Source organism: Phyllobates terribilis, unplaced genomic scaffold (genome assembly GCF_046119375.1).
Source record: "Phyllobates terribilis strain yellow unplaced genomic scaffold, ASM4611937v1 Scaffold_236__1_contigs__length_3049075, whole genome shotgun sequence".
Taxonomy (NCBI): Eukaryota; Metazoa; Chordata; class Amphibia; order Anura; family Dendrobatidae; genus Phyllobates; species Phyllobates terribilis.
In genome coordinates this window covers 1,420,242-1,440,127 of record NW_027362996.1, presented here as the reverse complement: position 1 = coordinate 1,440,127, position 19,886 = coordinate 1,420,242, and the positions used below count along the sequence as shown (strand labels likewise).

The 19,886-nt window shown below is 51.2% G+C and overlaps 7 non-coding genes and 2 pseudogenes across 7 annotated transcripts; all 9 read right to left on the bottom strand.

Moving 5' to 3' along the window:
- Positions 1–477: 477 nt before the first annotated feature.
- Positions 478–668, bottom strand: LOC141215468 (U2 spliceosomal RNA). The gene has a single exon (XR_012284534.1). It is a non-coding gene; the product is annotated as a U2 spliceosomal RNA (small nuclear RNA).
- Positions 669–1,787: 1,119 nt separating this feature from the next.
- Positions 1,788–1,978, bottom strand: LOC141215467 (U2 spliceosomal RNA). Its single transcript, XR_012284533.1, has one exon. It is a non-coding gene; the product is annotated as a U2 spliceosomal RNA (small nuclear RNA).
- A 1,121-nt stretch (positions 1,979–3,099) lies between these two features.
- LOC141215466 (U2 spliceosomal RNA) lies at positions 3,100–3,290 on the bottom strand. The gene has a single exon (XR_012284532.1). It is a non-coding gene; the product is annotated as a U2 spliceosomal RNA (small nuclear RNA).
- Positions 3,291–4,411: 1,121 nt separating this feature from the next.
- On the bottom strand, positions 4,412–4,605 carry LOC141216743 (U2 spliceosomal RNA). Its single transcript, XR_012285761.1, has one exon. It is a non-coding gene; the product is annotated as a U2 spliceosomal RNA (small nuclear RNA).
- Positions 4,606–10,169: 5,564 nt separating this feature from the next.
- On the bottom strand, positions 10,170–10,247 carry LOC141216895 (U2 spliceosomal RNA; annotated as a pseudogene).
- Positions 10,248–11,367: 1,120 nt separating this feature from the next.
- On the bottom strand, positions 11,368–11,558 carry LOC141215465 (U2 spliceosomal RNA). Its single transcript, XR_012284531.1, has one exon. It is a non-coding gene; the product is annotated as a U2 spliceosomal RNA (small nuclear RNA).
- A 1,120-nt stretch (positions 11,559–12,678) lies between these two features.
- LOC141216742 (U2 spliceosomal RNA) lies at positions 12,679–12,872 on the bottom strand. The gene has a single exon (XR_012285760.1). It is a non-coding gene; the product is annotated as a U2 spliceosomal RNA (small nuclear RNA).
- Positions 12,873–18,436: 5,564 nt separating this feature from the next.
- Positions 18,437–18,514, bottom strand: LOC141216894 (U2 spliceosomal RNA; annotated as a pseudogene).
- A 1,120-nt stretch (positions 18,515–19,634) lies between these two features.
- LOC141215464 (U2 spliceosomal RNA) lies at positions 19,635–19,825 on the bottom strand. The gene has a single exon (XR_012284530.1). It is a non-coding gene; the product is annotated as a U2 spliceosomal RNA (small nuclear RNA).
- Positions 19,826–19,886: the final 61 nt, after the last annotated feature.

Here is a 19,886-nt window from a genome sequence, read left to right as displayed (position 1 = left end):
TAGCAAACCAGAAAAGAAATTTTAAGCGCAGCAGAGTAACCAGCTCACATACCTGTTAGCTCAGGTGAGTTTAAAAGGCTGCTGTTGATAACAAGGGCATTTGCTAAATAGATGGTGTGTGTGCAACAATATACTGAAAGGTCAATTATATTGTGCAGCTTATCTCACCACCTGTAGTTATTTAGGTGAAAGCTCCAAAATGCTTGCCTAATATGTCTGTTTATCCAAAAGGAAGTATAGAGGGAGAGATAGATAGATAGCATTGCATTACATTACATTACATGGCAATGCAATGCACAGTTGCTGAAGTTGAACCAAAATGAGCTTGTCATCTGGCTTCTGCAACTTTTAACATGAAAAATCCAATGAGGAGAAGAAAAGCAAAGCCAAAGAGTCCATCCCAAAATCCGACAAACAAGCAAAATGAACAAAAAGCATTGAATTCAATTCTTTCTGATTTTAGAAACTGCATTAAAGAAGGGGTGCACCGGTCCTGGAGATACTGCAATACCAGGTCAATGCGTGGAGTGGACAGAGCAAGCTCTTTTTCCATCTCCCTGTTCTAAAAATCCATTTAATATATGGTCCCCAGATAGGGGACGTATCAGATATTAAACTGATAAGAACAGATACTACACTTGATCTTAGCCAAAAGGCCGAGAAGCGATAACCAGAATTGGTTTCCGACTACGGTGCCACCCAAGGATTCTGAAAAGTCCATTTGTGGAGATGGCCACCTGGACTTCCGTTAAGAAGACATGCTGTCAACCTCTAGATCCCTCACATGCCTGCACTTTTCGGCTTGCTGCTGCTGCAATCCACGCGTTTTAGATCTGCATAACTCCACCTCTTTTAGCACAGTACCCTCAACCCCCGGCTGTTCCCACCCGCCTCAACACCGTTGGAAGGGAGGAGAACCAATTAAGGCGGGGGGGGGTGGAACGAGCAGCTGTCTACCCTTAGCAGGAGGGTTGCTGATTAATTACCTCTCCTGCTGCTGCTGCTGCTGGCTGTCCAGCAGCAGACTGAACGTGGCTGCTGCTGTGCGCAGGTATATAAAGGCTCAGAGCCTATTATGACATGCGCAGCCAGCGTTCCATTGCCACATTCCGTCTACTGCAGGCGGGATACCTGGATGGCTGAATGTCACTGAGAAGCTCACAGAGACCGCCATATGCAACAGTTTAAAAGAATGCCACAGACTAATCAACCAAACTTTTTGGGTTGGTTTCTCTTTTATAGTCTGCAGGCATTAAATGAAAGAAGTCAGTGTTCCAGCAGAGGGAGACAACGTTTCAGAAAAGGCATTGTAGCAAACCAAAAAAGAAATTTTAAGCGCAGCAGAGTAACCAGCTCACATACCTGTTAGCTCAGGTGAGTTTAAAAGGCTGCTGTTGATAACAAGGGCATTTGCTAAATAGATGGTGTGTGTGCAACAATATACTGAAAGGTCAATTATATTGTGCAGCTTATCTCACCACCTGTAGTTATTTAGGTGAAAGCTCCAAAATGCTTGCCTAATATGTCTGTTTATCCAAAAGGAAGTATAGAGGGAGAGCTAGATAGATAGCATTGCATTACATTACATTACATGGCAATGCAATGCACAGTTGCTGAAGTTGAACCAAAATGAGCTTGTCATCTGGCTTCTGCAACTTTTAACATGAAAAATCCAATGAGGAGAAGAAAAGCAAAGCCAAAGAGTCCATCCCAAAATCCGACAAACAAGCAAAATGAACAAAAAGCATTGAATTCAATTCTTTCTGATTTTAGAAACTGCATTAAAGAAGGGGTGCACCGGTCCTGGAGATACTGCAATACCAGGTCAATGCGTGGAGTGGACAGAGCAAGCTCTTTTTCCATCTCCCTGTTCTAAAAATCCATTTAATATATGGTCCCCAGATAGGGGACGTATCAGATATTAAACTGATAAGAACAGATACTACACTTGATCTTAGCCAAAAGGCCGAGAAGCGATAACCAGAATTGGTTTCCGACTACGGTGCCACCCAAGGATTCTGAAAAGTCCATTTGTGGAGATGGCCACCTGGACTCCCGTTAAGAAGACATGCTGTCAACCTCTAGATCCCTCACATGCCTGCACTTTTCGGCTTGCTGCTGCTGCAATCCACGCGTTTTAGATCTGCATAACTCCACCTCTTTTAGCACAGTACCCTCAACCCCCGGCTGTTCCCACCCGCCTCAACACCGTTGGAAGGGAGGAGAACCAATTAAGGCGGGGGGTGGGGTGGAACGAGCAGCTGTCTACCCTTAGCAGGAGGGTTGCTGATTAATTACCTCTCCTGCTGCTGCTGCTGCTGGCTGTCCAGCAGCAGACTGAAGGTGGCTGCTGCTGTGCGCAGGTATATAAAGGCTCAGAGCCTATTATGACACGCGCAGCCAGCGTTCCATTGTCACATTCCGTCTACTGCAGGCGGGATACCTGGATGGCTGAATGTCACTGAGAAGCTCACAGAGACCGCCATAAGCAACAGTTTAAAAGAATGCCACAGACTAATCAACCAAACTTTTTGGGTTGGTTTCTCTTTTATAGTCTGCAGGCATTAAATGAAAGAAGTCAGTGTTCCAGCAGAGGGAGACAACGTTTCAGAAAAGGCATTGTAGCAAACCAAAAAAGAAATTTTAAGCGCAGCAGAGTAACCAGCTCACATACCTGTTAGCTCAGGTGAGTTTAAAAGGCTGCTGTTGATAACAAGGGCATTTGCTAAATAGATGGTGTGTGTGCAACAATATACTGAAAGGTCAATTATATTGTGCAGCTTATCTCACCACCTGTAGTTATTTAGGTGAAAGCTCCAAAATGCTTGCCTAATATGTCTGTTTATCCAAAAGGAAGTATAGAGGGAGAGCTAGATAGATAGCATTGCATTACATTACATTACATGGCAATGCAATGCACAGTTGCTGAAGTTGAACCAAAATGAGCTTGTCATCTGGCTTCTGCAACTTTTAACATGAAAAATCCAATGAGGAGAAGAAAAGCAAAGCCAAAGAGTCCATCCCAAAATCCGACAAACAAGCAAAATGAACAAAAAGCATTGAATTCAATTCTTTCTGATTTTAGAAACTGCATTAAAGAAGGGGTGCACCGGTCCTGGAGATACTGCAATACCAGGTCAATGCGTGGAGTGGACAGAGCAAGCTCTTTTTCCATCTCCCTGTTCTAAAAATCCATTTAATATATGGTCCCCAGATAGGGGACGTATCAGATATTAAACTGATAAGAACAGATACTACACTTGATCTTAGCCAAAAGGCCGAGAAGCGATAACCAGAATTGGTTTCCGACTACGGTGCCACCCAAGGATTCTGAAAAGTCCATTTGTGGAGATGGCCACCTGGACTCCCGTTAAGAAGACATGCTGTCAACCTCTAGATCCCTCACATGCCTGCACTTTTCGGCTTGCTGCTGCTGCAATCCACGCGTTTTAGATCTGCATAACTCCACCTCTTTTAGCACAGTACCCTCAACCCCCGGCTGTTCCCACCCGCCTCAACACCGTTGGAAGGGAGGAGAACCAATTAAGGCTGGGGGGGGGGTGGAACGAGCAGCTGTCTACCCTTAGCAGGAGGGTTGCTGATTAATTACCTCTCCTGCTGCTGCTGCTGCTGGCTGTCCAGCAGCAGACTGAAGGTGGCTGCTGCTGTGCGCAGGTATATAAAGGCTCAGAGCCTATTATGACACGCGCAGCCAGCGTTCCATTGCCACATTCCGTCTACTGCAGGCGGGATACCTGGATGGCTGAATGTCACTGAGAAGCTCACAGAGACCGCCATAAGCAACAGTTTAAAAGAATGCCACAGACTAATCAACCAAACTTTTTGGGTTGGTTTCTCTTTTATAGTCTGCAGGCATTAAATGAAAGAAGTCAGTGTTCCAGCAGAGGGAGACAACGTTTCAGAAAAGGCATTGTAGCAAACCAAAAAAGAAATTTTAAGCGCAGCAGAGTAACCAGCTCACATACCTGTTAGCTCAGGTGAGTTTAAAAGGCTGCTGTTGATAACAAGGGCATTTGCTAAATAGATGGTGTGTGTGCAACAATATACTGAAAGGTCAATTATATTGTGCAGCTTATCTCACCACCTGTAGTTATTTAGGTGAAAGCTCCAAAATGCTTGCCTAATATGTCTGTTTATCCAAAAGGAAGTATAGAGGGAGAGCTAGATAGATAGCATTGCATTACATTACATTACATGGCAATGCAATGCACAGTTGCTGAAGTTGAACCAAAATGAGCTTGTCATCTGGCTTCTGCAACTTTTAACATGAAAAATCCAATGAGGAGAAGAAAAGCAAAGCCAAAGAGTCCATCCCAAAATCCGACAAACAAGCAAAATGAACAAAAAGCATTGAATTCAATTCTTTCTGATTTTAGAAACTGCATTAAAGAAGGGGTGCACCGGTCCTGGAGATACTGCAATACCAGGTCAATGCGTGGAGTGGACAGAGCAAGCTCTTTTTCCATCTCCCTGTTCTAAAAATCCATTTAATATATGGTCCCCAGATAGGGGACGTATCAGATATTAAACTGATAAGAACAGATTTTTTTGATTGAATATATCTTTTATTAGCACAAAAAATAAGTTAACAGACAGTGTACAGTGCCGCAGCCCAGTACACACAGAATTCTACATCACATTTACATAGCATGAGGATACGACGCACTAACTAGACACATCACACCCCTATGCTACACAAAACACTCAATATGAAAGAAAAAGCATGTCAATCAATACAGTACGACGAACCGTGATAATGGATGGGGATTGGGAAAAAGGGGATGGGGAGGGGAAAATCACAGGCCCGAAGCTTTATTAAAAGACAAGACACATAAGGGGAGAGGGGGAGGAGGGGTTTAGTCCTCATCCTCGTCCTCCGGACCGTCCACGATGGAATAGTCTCTGAGCAGGCTGTGGATCAGCCTGCGGCAGTCCTGGATGGACATCCTCTCCCTCCTCAAGATGAGCCGGTTCCTGGCGACCCAAACGGCATCCTTGAAGCAGTTCATAAGGCGCCAAGCCTCCTGGATGGCTCCGACGGTATGAACCCCAGGGAAGAGTCCGTAAAGCACAGAATGGTGCGATAGGCTCGCCCTGGGGACAGAGTTCCTCAGGTCGTCCTCAAGGGCAGTCAACAGGCGCTGTGCAAATCCGCAGTCCCAAAAAGTGTGCAAAGATGTTTTCTCCACGAAGGGGCACCTTGGGCAGTACCGGGTCTTGCACAGGTTCCGGGCATGCATGAATGACCGGACGGGCAGTCCGCCCTGAATCGCCATCCACGACAAGTCCTTGTGCCCGTTGGTCAGCCTGTCAGACGACACATTTGTCCACACAGTCTCCAGCGTGTCCTGGTGAAGTCCTGTGATGTTCTCCACGTCATCCTTGGCTCTGATGAGCTTGTGGATAGTTTTGGGCTTCCACAAGTCGGGCTTGAGTCCCTCCAGTTGATGTTCCCCCACAAATCGAACGACGTCTCCATAGAACCATGGCGTCGTCCAGTTGTAGGGGAAGGAGCTGTCCCACTTGTCCCAGCCGAGTCGCCTCCAAAGAGGAAGCAGGAAGAAGCGAGACATGGACCTGCCCGCGGAGCCATTCTTGACTTGCAAAGTCCGGCGGACACAATCACACACAAAAGAGGATCGCAGGAGGGTGGGGATATCTGGAACGCCCTTCCCACCCTTGCGAGGCTCCTTGTACATGACGGCCCGCCTGACTCTGTCCATCTTGGATCCCCAGACAAAGTGAAACACTGTCCTGGTAATGGCCCTGCACACAGTGACGTGTGGGGGCCAGGCCTGCGCCGTGTACTGCAAGACGGGCAGGACCTCATTACGCAGGACGAGTGCCTTACCCTCACAAGTGAGGTGTCTGAGGCTCCAGAGTCCGATCCGTTGCTTCACCTTGGCCAAGCGTTCTTGCCAGGACTTGAGGGCCGCTCCTTCCTTCCCGAACCAGACTCCCAGCACCTTGAGGAAATCCGGTTGAATGTTGAAGGGGAAGGGGGCGGAGGAGGCCGGCTGCCAATCCCCGAAGAGCATGGCTTCCGACTTCCTGCAGTTGACTTTGGCCCCTGAAGCCCGGCCGAACCTCTCACACGTCTGGACGAGGGCGTCGACTGAACCACGATCAGCGCAGAAGACGGTGACGTCGTCCATGTAGAGCGAGCACTTGACCTCGTGTCGTCCCGGACCCGGTGCGGTGATCCCTCTGATCTCTCCATTCTGCCGGATAGCCTCTGCGAAGAGTTCTATAACACAAACAAAAAGAAGAGGTGATAGAGGGCAGCCTTGTCTGACCCCAGAGAGGACAGGGAAGGGGTCAGTCTTCCAGCCTTTCACCAACACCGAGCTGTGGATATCAAAATACATCAAACGGACATACGAACAAAACATGTTACCCAAACCTAACCGGTGCAGAGCTCGGCCCATGAACTCGTGGGAAACCCGGTCGAAGGCCTTCTCCTGATCCAAGGAGACCAGGGCCGCGTGTGCGCGGCGGACCTTGATGTACTCGACCGTGTCCCGCACGAGAGCGAGGCTGTCTGCGATGCGACGTCCAGGGATGCCGCAGGTCTGGTCCGGGTGGATGATCCGTCCGATGACCGTCTTAAGTCGTGTCGCCATCGTCTTGGCCAGGATCTTGTAGTCCACGTTGAGCAGAGTGATGGGACGCCAATTCCTCAGGTCGCAACTCTCTCCCTTCCGCTTGTACAGGATCGTGACCATTCCTTCCCTCAAAGATGGAGGCATTCTACCCTCCACCACCATCTCCTCGTACAGGTCCAACAGGTCCGGACAGATGAGGTCTCCCAGCGCTACATAGAGCTCCGCTGGAAGACCATCACTGCCCGGGGTCCTGCCGGTCCTAAAGGATTTAGCGGCAGAGAGCAATTCGCCCACCATCAGAGGTTTGTCCAAGGCTGCCATGCCTGCAGGATCAAGATGGTTAGTGATACCTGACAGGAAGTTATCAGCAGCGTCGGGGTCGGTAGTCTTGTGGGAGTAGAGTTCGCTGTAGAAGTCGCTGACGACCCTCATCACGTCCTCCTTCCCACGTCGCATGTTTCCGCTCTCGTCTCGCAGCTCGTTCAGGGGCGTGTGACCGGCATGAAGTTTCCTGAAAAAGAATGAGTTACATTTCTCACCCTTCTCCAGATTCTCCACTTTGGAACGGAAGACGATTCGCTTGGACTCCTCCTCAAAGTGCCTTTTCAGGCTCTTCTTGGTCTCCTCCAGCTCCTCCCTCACGTCCCAGCCACAGTGAAGAAAGTCCTGCAGCGACCGCAGCTCGCGCTGCAGCCCTCTGAAGTCCCTCCTCTTCTCACACGCCTGTTGTCGACCCTTGGCCTGAAAGAAACAGCGAAACTCAAGTTTAACATATTCCCACCAATCAGAGACTGTTTGGAAGCTACCCTTGTAGGACTGCCACATTGCGTAGGCTGCTCTCAGCTCCTCCACGACTTCATCCTGAGCCAGCAGAGCACAATTCAGCTTCCAGGAGCCGGGACCGGACGGAAAACCGTCGCCGAGGACACCTTGTAAGTGAATGGCTCTGTGGTCGGAGAAGAAGCAGGGGACCATCGAGTGCCTACTCTGCCTGACTGCCCGAGAGGTGAACACAAAGTCAATCCTGGAGCGGAGTGAGCCATCCGGTCGGCTCCACGAATAGTTCGTGGAGCCTCTCCCCATGGAGCCCACCACGTCCTGAAGAGAGGCCTCGGTTACCATCTCGATGAGCAGCTTGGACGTGATGTCCAACTTGGCAGATGTGCCAGAACTACGACCATCCTCCTCGATGGGGCAGTTGAAATCCCCGGCCATCACTAAGGTCCTGGTGGTGGCAAGCTGAAGCCGCAGGGTCTGGAAAAGCTCCAAACGCTCATTCTTCAGTGGGGACGCATACACGTTGATGAACCTGACAGGTTCTCCCGCCCAGTTGCCATCTACAACAAGAGCCCTGCCGCAGATGAGCTCCTGGACGGACTCAAGCGTGAATGCGCCCCCCCTGATCAGAATTGCGACCCCTGCAGACTTGCAGTCACCCCCACCGGACCAGTAGGATGGACCGTGGGACCACTCCCTGGCCAGATGTTTGAAGGACCTAGAGGAGGGAAGGGAACATTCCTGCAACATATAAACATCACACAACTGGGAAGTAAGGAAGGCATAAATAGTCTGACGTCTGAACTTGTCCTTGATGCTCCTGACATTAATGGAAAATAAGTTAATATTAGCCATCATGTAGGGAAAAAAGAAAAAGTTAGCGCAGGCAATACACCTTAGTTACCACTCCGGTCGGGTGGTCCCTCGTCGGTGTTGACTGCTGGTGACGGGATCACCAGCAGGCCCTCTTCCTCCATCTGGTCAAGCAGCGCGGCCTCGATCTCGGCGACCACCAGTTCCTCCTCTTCTGGCTCGGCCACCAGGGTCTCAACCATGTGCTCCATCTCTTCTGGCTCAGGGAGGGTATCCTCCTTTTCGCCTACGAAATCCAGAATCTTCTTTTTGGAGGATTCAGTAGCAGGGCTGTCCTCCACCTTCCTCTTTCCCCGGGTTGGAACTGGGGAGACAAGAAGGGGAAAATCCTCCTCGGAATAGATAGCGGCAGGTGGAGGAAAGGTTAATTCCACCACTACCATGGTCTGAGGAGGGAGAGTGGCTGCCGGGGCAGGGGAAAGGACACCTGCTGAGGAGTAGGGGAAGGAGGAAGAGGAAGTGGAATCCTCAGCAGGGGTGGCCGGGGTGGGGGGGGATTGGACGGGGGTGGCAGGGGGAGGGATCGAGAGAGGGGTGACAGAACTCTTACCCTCCTTTGACTTTTTCTTCTGCTTCGGAGCTGCTGGGACCGTCGCTGGGGCTTTGGCCACCGACTCCTTGACCGCTTTGGCCTTGGTCGTCTCGGCCTTGGCCGCTGGGGCCTTGGTCGTCGCGTCCTTGACCTTCACAGGCCTGGTTGTCGGGGCGTTGTCCTCCGGAGCTGGGGTCGTCGCAACCACCGATGCCCAGGATCTCTCACGCTTGGGGCAATCCTTGTACAGATGAGCCGCCAGCCCACACAGGTTGCAGGACGTCTTCTTCGGGCAGTCCTTCGAGCTGTGTCCCGTCACTCGACAAATCCTGCAGGCATCCTCCTTGCAGTCCTTCATCTCGTGGCCGTTCTTGCCGCATCTCCTGCAGTTCCGCGGCATGTCCGGGTAATAGATGAGGCCGTAGGAGTTGCCCAGGGAGAATGTCGGGGGCAGGTGCCGAAGTCCGTCTGAGTACGCCAGGTCCCTGTGAAGTCTAACAGTCACCGACCACTTACCTGTCCAGAAGCCGAGTCCATTCAGGATGTGAGAGGGTTCCTTCACAACCAAACAGAAGCGTCTCAGGAAGGTACAGATGTCTTGGCCTGGGGTGTGCGGGTTGCGCATGGAGACCGTGATCCTCTTTTCGTCCCTCTGGATAGGGCAGCTACCTGTAAAGGCAGAGAAAGAATTATCCGATCCTTTTGCGCTTACCATTTCCCAGAACCTCCTGCAGGTGTTCACAGTGGCGAAGGTGACGAAGAAGATCCCCGTCAAGAAGGTCTGGATGCTGAGGGTGTCCGACCTGGAGAAGCCTCGATCCAGCAGCATCTTCTGGCAGAACACGTCCGAGGACATGTCCGGCACCCTCCCATCCACTTCCTTCAGCTTCAGGGCCACCGTCTGCCGCATCCATGGCTCCAGGGCTGGAGCTTCGTGGCGGGGCTTCTGGGGTCCCTTCTGCTGGCCAGTCGTGGAGGCAGAGTCCTTGGGGTCAGAATCGGCTCCTGGCTGGGCCCTCCTGGCTGTCCCCTGCTCCAGGCTCTTCTTTTCGGCCTTCCTCGCAGCGCTTGCCATGGCTTTCCTCCTGCAGTTACTTCTTGGAGCTGGATCTGGAGCTCTTCCCGAAATGGGTGGAGCTATGCAGATTCTTCTCCCGTCGTGTTCTGGACAAATTCCCCGAAAGGTCTTTGTCTCGATGATTTTCTTACTCAAAGATTCCACAGGACAGCCCGATTCTTCTCCGAGTCTTCGTCTTCTTCTGGATTCTTTAGAGCTTCTTCCTCCCACCGATATCCGCCTTCCTTCTCCGATGTCAGCTGCGCTCCGAAGCTCTTCTCCTTCCGAGTTCGATCGCTCTCGTCAAGTGTAGATCGTAGCTCTTGTGTTCTTAAAAGAACAGATACTACACTTGATCTTAGCCAAAAGGCCGAGAAGCGATAACCAGAATTGGTTTCCGACTACGGTGCCACCCAAGGATTCTGAAAAGTCCATTTGTGGAGATGGCCACCTGGACTCCCGTTAAGAAGACATGCTGTCAACCTCTAGATCCCTCACATGCCTGCACTTTTCGGCTTGCTGCTGCTGCAATCCACGCGTTTTAGATCTGCATAACTCCACCTCTTTTAGCACAGTACCCTCAACCCCCGGCTGTTCCCACCCGCCTCAACACCGTTGGAAGGGAGGAGAACCAATTAAGGCGGGGGGGGGGTGGAACGAGCAGCTGTCTACCCTTAGCAGGAGGGTTGCTGATTAATTACCTCTCCTGCTGCTGCTGCTGCTGGCTGTCCAGCAGCAGACTGAAGGTGGCTGCTGCTGTGCGCAGGTATATAAAGGCTCAGAGCCTATTATGACACGCGCAGCCAGCGTTCCATTGCCACATTCCGTCTACTGCAGGCGGGATACCTGGATGGCTGAATGTCACTGAGAAGCTCACAGAGACCGCCATAAGCAACAGTTTAAAAGAATGCCACAGACTAATCAACCAAACTTTTTGGGTTGGTTTCTCTTTTATAGTCTGCAGGCATTAAATGAAAGAAGTCAGTGTTCCAGCAGAGGGAGACAACGTTTCAGAAAAGGCATTGTAGCAAACCAAAAAAGAAATTTTAAGCGCAGCAGAGTAACCAGCTCACATACCTGTTAGCTCAGGTGAGTTTAAAAGGCTGCTGTTGATAACAAGGGCATTTGCTAAATAGATGGTGTGTGTGCAACAATATACTGAAAGGTCAATTATATTGTGCAGCTTATCTCACCACCTGTAGTTATTTAGGTGAAAGCTCCAAAACGCTTGCCTAATATGTCTGTTTATCCGAAAGGAAGTATAGAGGGAGAGCTAGATAGATAGCATTGCATTACATTACATTACATGGCAATGCAATGCACAGTTGCTGAAGTTGAACCAAAATGAGCTTGTCATCTGGCTTCTGCAACTTTTAACATGAAAAATCCAATGAGGAGAAGAAAAGCAAAGCCAAAGAGTCCATCCCAAAATCCGACAAACAAGCAAAATGAACAAAAAGCATTGAATTCAATTCTTTCTGATTTTAGAAACTGCATTAAAGAAGGGGTGCACCGGTCCTGGAGATACTGCAATACCAGGTCAATGCGTGGAGTGGACAGAGCAAGCTCTTTTTCCATCTCCCTGTTCTAAAAATCCATTTAATATATGGTCCCCAGATAGGGGACGTATCAGATATTAAACTGATAAGAACAGATACTACACTTGATCTTAGCCAAAAGGCCGAGAAGCGATAACCAGAATTGGTTTCCGACTACGGTGCCACCCAAGGATTCTGAAAAGTCCATTTGTGGAGATGGCCACCTGGACTCCCGTTAAGAAGACATGCTGTCAACCTCTAGATCCCTCACATGCCTGCACTTTTCGGCTTGCTGCTGCTGCAATCCACGCGTTTTAGATCTGCATAACTCCACCTCTTTTAGCACAGTACCCTCAACCCCCGGCTGTTCCCACCCGCCTCAACACCGTTGGAAGGGAGGAGAACCAATTAAGGCGGGGGGGGGGGGGTGGAACGAGCAGCTGTCTACCCTTAGCAGGAGGGTTGCTGATTAATTACCTCTCCTGCTGCTGCTGCTGGCTGTCCAGCAGCAGACTGAAGGTGGCTGCTGCTGTGCGCAGGTATATAAAGGCTCAGAGCCTATTATGACACGCGCAGCCAGCGTTCCATTGCCACATTCCGTCTACTGCAGGCGGGATACCTGGATGGCTGAATGTCACTGAGAAGCTCACAGAGACCGCCATAAGCAACAGTTTAAAAGAATGCCACAGACTAATCAACCAAACTTTTTGGGTTGGTTTCTCTTTTATAGTCTGCAGGCATTAAATGAAAGAAGTCAGTGTTCCAGCAGAGGGAGACAACGTTTCAGAAAAGGCATTGTAGCAAACCAAAAAAGAAATTTTAAGCGCAGCAGAGTAACCAGCTCACATACCTGTTAGCTCAGGTGAGTTTAAAAGGCTGCTGTTGATAACAAGGGCATTTGCTAAATAGATGGTGTGTGTGCAACAATATACTGAAAGGTCAATTATATTGTGCAGCTTATCTCACCACCTGTAGTTATTTAGGTGAAAGCTCCAAAATGCTTGCCTAATATGTCTGTTTATCCAAAAGGAAGTATAGAGGGAGAGCTAGATAGATAGCATTGCATTACATTACATTACATGGCAATGCAATGCACAGTTGCTGAAGTTGAACCAAAATGAGCTTGTCATCTGGCTTCTGCAACTTTTAACATGAAAAATCCAATGAGGAGAAGAAAAGCAAAGCCAAAGAGTCCATCCCAAAATCCGACAAACAAGCAAAATGAACAAAAAGCATTGAATTCAATTCTTTCTGATTTTAGAAACTGCATTAAAGAAGGGGTGCACCGGTCCTGGAGATACTGCAATACCAGGTCAATGCGTGGAGTGGACAGAGCAAGCTCTTTTTCCATCTCCCTGTTCTAAAAATCCATTTAATATATGGTCCCCAGATAGGGGACGTATCAGATATTAAACTGATAAGAACAGATTTTTTTGATTGAATATATCTTTTATTAGCACAAAAAATAAGTTAACAGACAGTGTACAGTGCCGCAGCCCAGTACACACATAATTCTACATCACATTTACATAGCATGAGGATACGACGCACTAACTAGACACATCACACCCCTATGCTACACAAAACACTCAATATGAAAGAAAAAGCATGTCAATCAATACAGTACGACGAACCGTGATAAGGGATGGGGATTGGGAAAAAGGGGATGGGGAGGGGAAAATCACAGGCCCGAAGCTTTATTAAAAGACAAGACACATAAGGGGAGAGGGGGAGGAGGGGTTTAGTCCTCATCCTCGTCCTCCGGACCGTCCACGATGGAATAGTCTCTGAGCAGGCTGTGGATCAGCCTGCGGCAGTCCTGGATGGACATCCTCTCCCTCCTCAAGATGAGCCGGTTCCTGGCGACCCAAACGGCATCCTTGAAGCAGTTCATAAGGCGCCAAGCCTCCTGGATGGCTCCGACGGTATGAACCCCAGGGAAGAGTCCGTAAAGCACAGAATGGTGCGATAGGCTCGCCCTGGGGACAGAGTTCCTCAGGTCGTCCTCAAGGGCAGTCAACAGGCGCTGTGCAAATCCGCAGTCCCAAAAAGTGTGCAAAGATGTTTCCTCCACGAAGGGGCACCTTGGGCAGTACCGGGTCTTGCACAGGTTCCGGGCATGCATGAATGACCGGACGGGCAGTCCGCCCTGAATCGCCATCCACGACAAGTCCTTGTGCCCGTTGGTCAGCCTGTCAGACGACACATTTGTCCACACAGTCTCCAGCGTGTCCTGGTGAAGTCCTGTGATGTTCTCCACGTCATCCTTGGCTCTGATGAGCTTGTGGATAGTTTTGGGCTTCCACAAGTCGGGCTTGAGTCCCTCCAGTTGATGTTCCCCCACAAATCGAACGACGTCTCCATAGAACCATGGCGTCGTCCAGTTGTAGGGGAAGGAGCTGTCCCACTTGTCCCAGCCGAGTCGCCTCCAAAGAGGAAGCAGGAAGAAGCGAGACATGGACCTGCCCGCGGAGCCATTCTTGACTTGCAAAGTCCGGCGGACACAATCACACACAAAAGAGGATCGCAGGAGGGTGGGGATATCTGGAACGCCCTTCCCACCCTTGCGAGGCTCCTTGTACATGACGGCCCGCCTGACTCTGTCCATCTTGGATCCCCAGACAAAGTGAAACACTGTCCTGGTAATGGCCCTGCACACAGTGACGTGTGGGGGCCAGGCCTGCGCCGTGTACTGCAAGACGGGCAGGACCTCATTACGCAGGACGAGTGCCTTACCCTCACAAGTGAGGTGTCTGAGGCTCCAGAGTCCGATCCGTTGCTTCACCTTGGCCAAGCGTTCTTGCCAGGACTTGAGGGCCGCTCCTTCCTTCCCGAACCAGACTCCCAGCACCTTGAGGAAATCCGGTTGAATGTTGAAGGGGAAGGGGGCGGAGGAGGCCGGCTGCCAATCCCCGAAGAGCATGGCTTCCGACTTCCTGCAGTTGACTTTGGCCCCTGAAGCCCGGCCGAACCTCTCACACGTCTGGACGAGGGCGTCGACTGAACCACGATCAGCGCAGAAGACGGTGACGTCGTCCATGTAGAGCGAGCACTTGACCTCGTGTCGTCCCGGACCCGGTGCGGTGATCCCTCTGATCTCTCCATTCTGCCGGATAGCCTCTGCGAAGAGTTCTATAACACAAACAAAAAGAAGAGGTGATAGAGGGCAGCCTTGTCTGACCCCAGAGAGGACAGGGAAGGGGTCAGTCTTCCAGCCTTTCACCAACACCGAGCTGTGGATATCAAAATACATCAAACGGACATACGAACAAAACATGTTACCCAAACCTAACCGGTGCAGAGCTCGGCCCATGAACTCGTGGGAAACCCGGTCGAAGGCCTTCTCCTGATCCAAGGAGACCAGGGCCGCGTGTGCGCGGCGGACCTTGATGTACTCGACCGTGTCCCGCACGAGAGCGAGGCTGTCTGCGATGCGACGTCCAGGGATGCCGCAGGTCTGGTCCGGGTGGATGATCCGTCCGATGACCGTCTTAAGTCGTGTCGCCATCGTCTTGGCCAGGATCTTGTAGTCCACGTTGAGCAGAGTGATGGGACGCCAATTCCTCAGGTCGCAACTCTCTCCCTTCCGCTTGTACAGGATCGTGACCATTCCTTCCCTCAAAGATGGAGGCATTCTACCCTCCACCACCATCTCCTCGTACAGGTCCAACAGGTCCGGACAGATGAGGTCTCCCAGCGCTACATAGAGCTCCGCTGGAAGACCATCACTGCCCGGGGTCCTGCCGGTCCTAAAGGATTTAGCGGCAGAGAGCAATTCGCCCACCATCAGAGGTTTGTCCAAGGCTGCCGTGCCTGCAGGATCAAGATGGTTAGTGATACCTGACAGGAAGTTATCAGCAGCGTCGGGGTCGGTAGTCTTGTGGGAGTAGAGTTCGCTGTAGAAGTCGCTGACGACCCTCATCACGTCCTCCTTCCCACGTCGCATGTTTCCGCTCTCGTCTCGCAGCTCGTTCAGGGGCGTGTGACCGGCATGAAGTTTCCTGAAAAAGAATGAGTTACATTTCTCACCCTTCTCCAGATTCTCCACTTTGGAACGGAAGACGATTCGCTTGGACTCCTCCTCAAAGTGCCTTTTCAGGCTCTTCTTGGTCTCCTCCAGCTCCTCCCTCACGTCCCAGCCACAGTGAAGAAGGTCCTGCAGCGACCGCAGCTCGCGCTGCAGCCCTCTGAAGTCCCTCCTCTTCTCACACGCCTGTTGTCGACCCTTGGCCTGAAAGAAACAGCGAAACTCAAGTTTAACATATTCCCACCAATCAGAGACTGTTTGGAAGCTACCCTTGTAGGACTGCCACATTGCGTAGGCTGCTCTCAGCTCCTCCACGACTTCATCCTGAGCCAGCAGAGCACAATTCAGCTTCCAGGAGCCGGGGCCGGACGGAAAACCGTCGCCGAGGACACCTTGTAAGTGAATGGCTCTGTGGTCGGAGAAGAAGCAGGGGACCATCGAGTGCCTACTCTGCCTGACTGCCCGAGAGGTGAACACAAAGTCAATCCTGGAGCGGAGTGAGCCATCCGGTCGGCTCCACGAATAGTTCGTGGAGCCTCTCCCCATGGAGCCCACCACGTCCTGAAGAGAGGCCTCGGTTACCATCTCGATGAGCAGCTTGGACGTGATGTCCAACTTGGCAGATGTGCCAGAACTACGACCATCCTCCTCGATGGGGCAGTTGAAATCCCCGGCCATCACTAAGGTCCTGGTGGTGGCAAGCTGAAGCCGCAGGGTCTGGAAAAGCTCCAAACGCTCATTCTTCAGTGGGGACGCATACACGTTGATGAACCTGACAGGTTCTCCCGCCCAGTTGCCATCTACAACAAGAGCCCTGCCGCAGATGAGCTCCTGGACGGACTCAAGCGTGAATGCGCCCCCCCTGATCAGAATTGCGACCCCTGCAGACTTGCAGTCACCCCCACCGGACCAGTAGGATGGACCGTGGGACCACTCCCTGGCCAGATGTTTGAAGGACCTAGAGGAGGGAAGGGAACATTCCTGCAACATATAAACATCACACAACTGGGAAGTAAGGAAGGCATAAATAGTCTGACGTCTGAACTTGTCCTTGATGCTCCTGACATTAATGGAAAATAAGTTAATATTAGCCATCATGTAGGGAAAAAAGAAAAAGTTAGCGCAGGCAATACACCTTAGTTACCACTCCGGTCGGGTGGTCCCTCGTCGGTGTTGACTGCTGGTGACGGGATCACCAGCAGGCCCTCTTCCTCCATCTGGTCAAGCAGCGCGGCCTCGATCTCGGCGACCACCAGTTCCTCCTCTTCTGGCTCGGCCACCAGGGTCTCAACCATGTGCTCCATCTCTTCTGGCTCAGGGAGGGTATCCTCCTTTTCGCCTACGAAATCCAGAATCTTCTTTTTGGAGGATTCAGTAGCAGGGCTGTCCTCCACCTTCCTCTTTCCCCGGGTTGGAACTGGGGAGACAAGAAGGGGAAAATCCTCCTCGGAATAGATAGCGGCAGGTGGAGGAAAGGTTAATTCCACCACTACCATGGTCTGAGGAGGGAGAGTGGCTGCCGGGGCAGGGGAAAGGACACCTGCTGAGGAGTAGGGGAAGGAGGAAGAGGAAGTGGAATCCTCAGCAGGGGTGGCCGGGGTGGGGGGGGATTGGACGGGGGTGGCAGGGGGAGGGATCGAGAGAGGGGTGACAGAACTCTTACCCTCCTTTGACTTTTTCTTCTGCTTCGGAGCTGCTGGGACCGTCGCTGGGGCTTTGGCCACCGACTCCTTGACCGCTTTGGCCTTGGTCGTCTCGGCCTTGGCCGCTGGGGCCTTGGTCGTCGCGTCCTTGACCTTCACAGGCCTGGTCGTCGGGGCCTTGTCCTCCGGAGCTGGGGTCGTCGCAACCACCGATGCCCAGGATCTCTCACGCTTGGGGCAATCCTTGTACAGATGAGCCGCCAGCCCACACAGGTTGCAGGACGTCTTCTTCGGGCAGTCCTTCGAGCTGTGTCCCGTCACTCGACAAATCCTGCAGGCATCCTCCTTGCAGTCCTTCATCTCGTGGCCGTTCTTGCCGCATCTCCTGCAGTTCCGCGGCATGTCCGGGTAATAGATGAGGCCGTAGGAGTTGCCCAGGGAGAATGTCGGGGGCAGGTGCCGAAGTCCGTCTGAGTACGCCAGGTCCCTGTGAAGTCTAACAGTCACCGACCACTTACCTGTCCAGAAGCCGAGTCCATTCAGGATGTGAGAGGGTTCCTTCACAACCAAACAGAAGCGTCTCAGGAAGGTACAGATGTCTTGGCCTGGGGTGTGCGGGTTGCGCATGGAGACCGTGATCCTCCTTTCGTCCCTCTGGATAGGGCAGCTACCTGTAAAGGCAGAGAAAGAATTATCCGATCCTTTTGCGCTTACCATTTCCCAGAACCTCCTGCAGGTGTTCACAGTGGCGAAGGTGACGAAGAAGATCCCCGTCAAGAAGGTCTGGATGCTGAGGGTGTCCGACCTGGAGAAGCCTCGATCCAGCAGCATCTTCTGGCAGAACACGTCCGAGGACATGTCCGGCACCCTCCCATCCACTTCCTTCAGCTTCAGGGCCACCGTCTGCCGCATCCATGGCTCCAGGGCTGGAGCTTCGTGGCGGGGCTTCTGGGGTCCCTTCTGCTGGCCAGTCGTGGAGGCAGAGTCCTTGGGGTCAGAATCGGCTCCTGGCTGGGCCCTCCTGGCTGTCCCCTGCTCCAGGCTCTTCTTTTCGGCCTTCCTCGCAGCGCTTGCCATGGCTTTCCTCCTGCAGTTACTTCTTGGAGCTGGATCTGGAGCTCTTCCCGAAATGGGTGGAGCTATGCAGATTCTTCTCCCGTCGTGTTCTGGACAAATTCCCCGAAAGGTCTTTGTCTCGATGATTTTCTTACTCAAAGATTCCACAGGACAGCCCGATTCTTCTCCGAGTCTTCGTCTTCTTCTGGATTCTTTAGAGCTTCTTCCTCCCACCGATATCCGCCTTCCTTCTCCGATGTCAGCTGCGCTCCGAAGCTCTTCTCCTTCCGAGTTCGATCGCTCTCGTCAAGTGTAGATCGTAGCTCTTGTGTTCTTAAAAGAACAGATACTACACTTGATCTTAGCCAAAAGGCCGAGAAGCGATAACCAGAATTGGTTTCCGACTACGGTGCCACCCAAGGATTCTGAAAAGTCCATTTGTGGAGATGGCCACCTGGACTCCCGTTAAGAAGACATGCTGTCAACCTCTAGATCCCTCACATGCCTGCACTTTTCGGCTTGCTGCTGCTGCAATCCACGCGTTTTAGATCTGCATAACTCCACCTCTTTTAGCACAGTACCCTCAACCCCCGGCTGTTCCCACCCGCCTCAACACCGTTGGAAGGGAGGAGAACCAATTAAGGCGGGGGGGGGGTGGAACGAGCAGCTGTCTACCCTTAGCAGGAGGGTTGCTGATTAATTACCTCTCCTGCTGCTGCTGCTGCTGGCTGTCCAGCAGCAGACTGAAGGTGGCTGCTGCTGTGCGCAGGTATATAAAGGCTCAGAGCCTATTATGACACGCGCAGCCAGCGTTCCATTGCCACATTCCGTCTACTGCAGGCGGGATACCTGGATGGCTGAATGTCACTGAGAAGCTCACAGAGACCGCCATAAGCAACAGTTTAAAAGAATGCCACAGACTAATCAACCAAACTTTTTGGGTTGGTTTCTCTTTTATAGTCTGCAGGCATTAAATGAAAGAAGTCAGTGTTCCAGCAGAGGGAGACAACGTTTCAGAAAAGGCATTGTAGCAAACCAAAAAAGAAATTTTAAGCGCAGCAGAGTAACCAGCTCACATACCTGTTAGCTCAGGTGAGTTTAAAAGGCTGCTGTTGATAACAAGGGCATTTGCTAAATAGATGGTGTGTGTGCAACAATATACTGAAAGGTCAATTATATTGTGCAGCTTATCTCACCACCTGTAGTTATTTAGGTGAAAGCTCCAAAATGCTTGCCTAATATGTCTGTTTATCCAAAAGGAAGTATAGAGGGAGAGCTAGATAGATAGCATTGCATTACATTACATTACATGGCAATGCAATGCACAGTTGCTGAAGTTGAACCAAAATGAGCTTGTCATCTGGCTTCTGCAACTTTTAACATGAAAAATCCAATGAGGAGAAGAAAAGCAAAGCCAAAGAGTCCATCCCAAAATCCGACAAACAAGCAAAATGAACAAAAAGCATTGAATTCAATTCTTTCTGATTTTAGAAACTGCATTAAAGAAGGGGTGCACCGGTCCTGGAGATACTGCAATACCAGGTCAATGCGTGGAGTGGACAGAGCAAGCTCTTTTTCCATCTCCCTGTTCTAAAAATCCATTTAATATATGGTCCCCAGATAGGGGACGTATCAGATATTAAACTGATAAGAACAGATACTACACTTGATCTTAGCCAAAAGGCCGAGAAGCGATAACCAGAATTGGTTTCCGACTACGGTGCCACCCAAGGATTCTGAAAAGTCCATTTGTGGAG